Source organism: Sciurus carolinensis, chromosome 3, assembly GCF_902686445.1.
Source record: "Sciurus carolinensis chromosome 3, mSciCar1.2, whole genome shotgun sequence".
Lineage (NCBI taxonomy): Eukaryota > Metazoa > Chordata > Mammalia > Rodentia > Sciuridae > Sciurus > Sciurus carolinensis.
The window spans coordinates 24,727,222-24,730,224 of record NC_062215.1 but is presented as its reverse complement, the minus strand read 5'-3'; positions in this window follow the sequence as shown (position 1 = coordinate 24,730,224).

The window sequence follows — 3,003 nt, the reverse complement described above, 5'->3', positions numbered from 1 at the left end:
CTAAGTTTAAGGCCTGCTTGGGCAACTTAGCAAGACCCTGTCTCAAAATTAAAAACAAGAAGGGCTGGGGACATAGCTCAGTGGCAAATCATCCTTGGGTTTAATCCCCAATACCAAAAAAAAAAAATTGCAATAGAAAAGATCCTGTTATTAGTGCCCCCACAAGACTCCTTCACCATAGAGGCTTTAACAACCCCTCTCATGTCTCCTGTAGTCTCCAAATCACACATGATGGCCATACGCTACCTACAGACTTCTGATGAAAGAAATTGCCCTCCTCTGCTCCATGCTATGTATTATTAGACTGAGAACTACTAGCTTCACACGGGACTCTTCCACCAAAGGAGGCTATCACAGTCCTTGGGACCATAGTACTCAGCTGTCCATTATGTCTTGGGTCAAAGGGGCAGTATCACACAAGCTTGGCCTGGCTATTGAGGCCTTCTTGCTAATACGAAAGTGGTATCTACAGTATAGATATGCTACAGTATAGTCCTGTAGCTTATCCCACCTGCAGGACAGGTGCACTCCCCTGTCCTCATTTCCTGACCAGATGCCACAATGCTCTCCCTGACCTCTTGGCTACTAAGGAATCCTCTTGGGATTAACTGGGTGAACAGTAAAGGGAGTTCAAATACTTTAAGGAAGGCAGTGCCTCTGTGCATGCACGTGTGTGTGTGTGTGCATGCACGTGTGTGATGCTAGGGATAGAACCCAGTGCCTTACTCATGCCAGGTAAGCAGTCTACCACTGAGCCACACCTCTGGCCACAGTGCATGTTTTCTATATGCACTTTCCATCACTTAACAGACTTCTTTGATGAAAGACAGGACCCAAATGTCCATACGAATTAAAAAAAAATTATCATTGCTATTTTGTTGTTTGTTGTTGTTGTGTGTGTGTGTGTGTGTGTGTGTGTGTGTGTTTGTGGTGCTTGGATTGAACCTGGAGACTTGCATATGCAAGTGCTTTACCACTGAGCCACATCCCCAGCCCCCATACATTTTTTTTTAAGTTTTTGTTTTTAATACTGGGCATTGATCCTAGTGGTTCTCTACTGATGAGGTACATCTCCAGTCCTTCTTATTTTATTTTTTGAGACAGGTTCTTACTAAATTTCCAAAGCTGGCCTCAAACTTGTGATTCTCCTGTATCAGTCTCCTCAGTAGCTGGGATTACAGGCATGTGCTATTGTGCCCAACTTTTAAGGCAGTTATATTAGCAGTAAAAGATGGTCTGGACAACAAATGACCCCACTTCACATTTTTCAGATGGTTAAGCCATCACATCATCTGGCCATCTGGTCAAACCAACGGCAATGATACCTTTTCCAAGGTTACCCTCTTTGAGGTAAAGAAATCTGGGAATGCCTTGTTTCAAGATACCCAAAAATATAAATCAGGGTCAGACATGTGCCTGCACATACTGAAGTCACAACACAAGGTCTCACCAAGACACACCTCACCCTCTTCAGAGTTTCAGAGATTACCAAGGCATTCACTTCGCTTCTCAAAATGCATCACACAGGGATCTTGAACAAGATATCCAACAGAACACTCAGCTCCCTTACTGGCCCTGGGCTGCAGGCCTCATGGAATATCATATCTGTGTACTTCCACAAGGCTCATTTAATCCAAGGAAACATGACACATTTCCATTACAAATCAACTCTCAGGATTAACTGCAATAGAGTCCTATTCCATGTTTGGTGTTTGTCTGCTGACAGATTGGAAGCCCCACAACCCCCCTTTCCCTTTAGCCCTACATTTGGTAGATACAAAAGCCTGGGTGCTTCTTCCGTTGGCTCTGGCAGGAAGTCCAAATCATAAAAACACCAGCCTGTGCATGGGAACCTCATTTAAGCCTCATCCCTTAACCCTAATAAAATCCAGGGCCATTTGCCCCTTCCTTGCTCTCAACAGGCATTTGAATGTCTGCTCTGCTCTGTCCAGAAAGTCTCATCATGTAAGTGATTAACTTTTTCATGTCTTCATGTATACATCATCAGTCTCCACATTCAAACCAAATTTGGGGTAAGGGAGCTGATCCTTGCTCTGCAGGACAAACACAAACAACCAGTACAAACTTCAAGAAAGGAAGACTGTGGACCTTTCCCAGAGTGAAGGAGACCAGGGAGAAAAGATGATTCAATGCCATAAGTAATGCAGGATTGGATACTGGACCAGAAAAAGGATGATGGACAAAAATTAATAAAGTCTGTAGATGAGTTAATGGTGTCAATGTTAATCTCTGAGCTTTAAAAATTTTTTTATTTGTTCTAATTAGTTATACATGACAGTAGAATGCATTCATGCATTTTGATATGCATAAATGGAGTATAATTTCTCATTTTTCTGATTGTACATGTTGTAGGATCACATTGATCATGCAGTCATATATGTACATGAGGTAATAATGTCTGTTTCACTCTACTATCCTTCCTACCCGTCTCTTCACTTCCCTCTACCTAAAGTAACTCTTTCCCCTCCCTTTACTGTGAATTAGCATCTGCATATCAGAGAAAACATTCAGCCTTTGGTTTTGGCTTATTTTGCTTAGTATGATATTCTCCAACTCCATCCATTTACCAGCAAATGCCATAATTTCATTCTTCTTTAAAGCTGAGTAACATTCCATTATATATATGTGTGTATATGTATATATATATATCACATTTTCTCTCTCTCTCTCTCTCTCTCTCTCACACACACACACACACCACACACATCACATCACATTTTCTTTATCCATTCATCTGTTGAAGGACACCTAGGTTCGTTCCATAGCTTGGCTATTGTGAGTTGAACTGCTATAAACATGGATGTGGCTGCATCACTGTAGTATGCTGATTTTAAGTCTTTTGGGTATAAACTGAGGAATGGGATAGCTGGGTCAAATGGTGGGTCCATTCCAAATTTTCTGAGGAATCTCCATACTGCTTTCCATAATGTTTGCACCAATTTGCATTCCCACCAGCAATGTATGAGTGTACCTTTTTCCCCA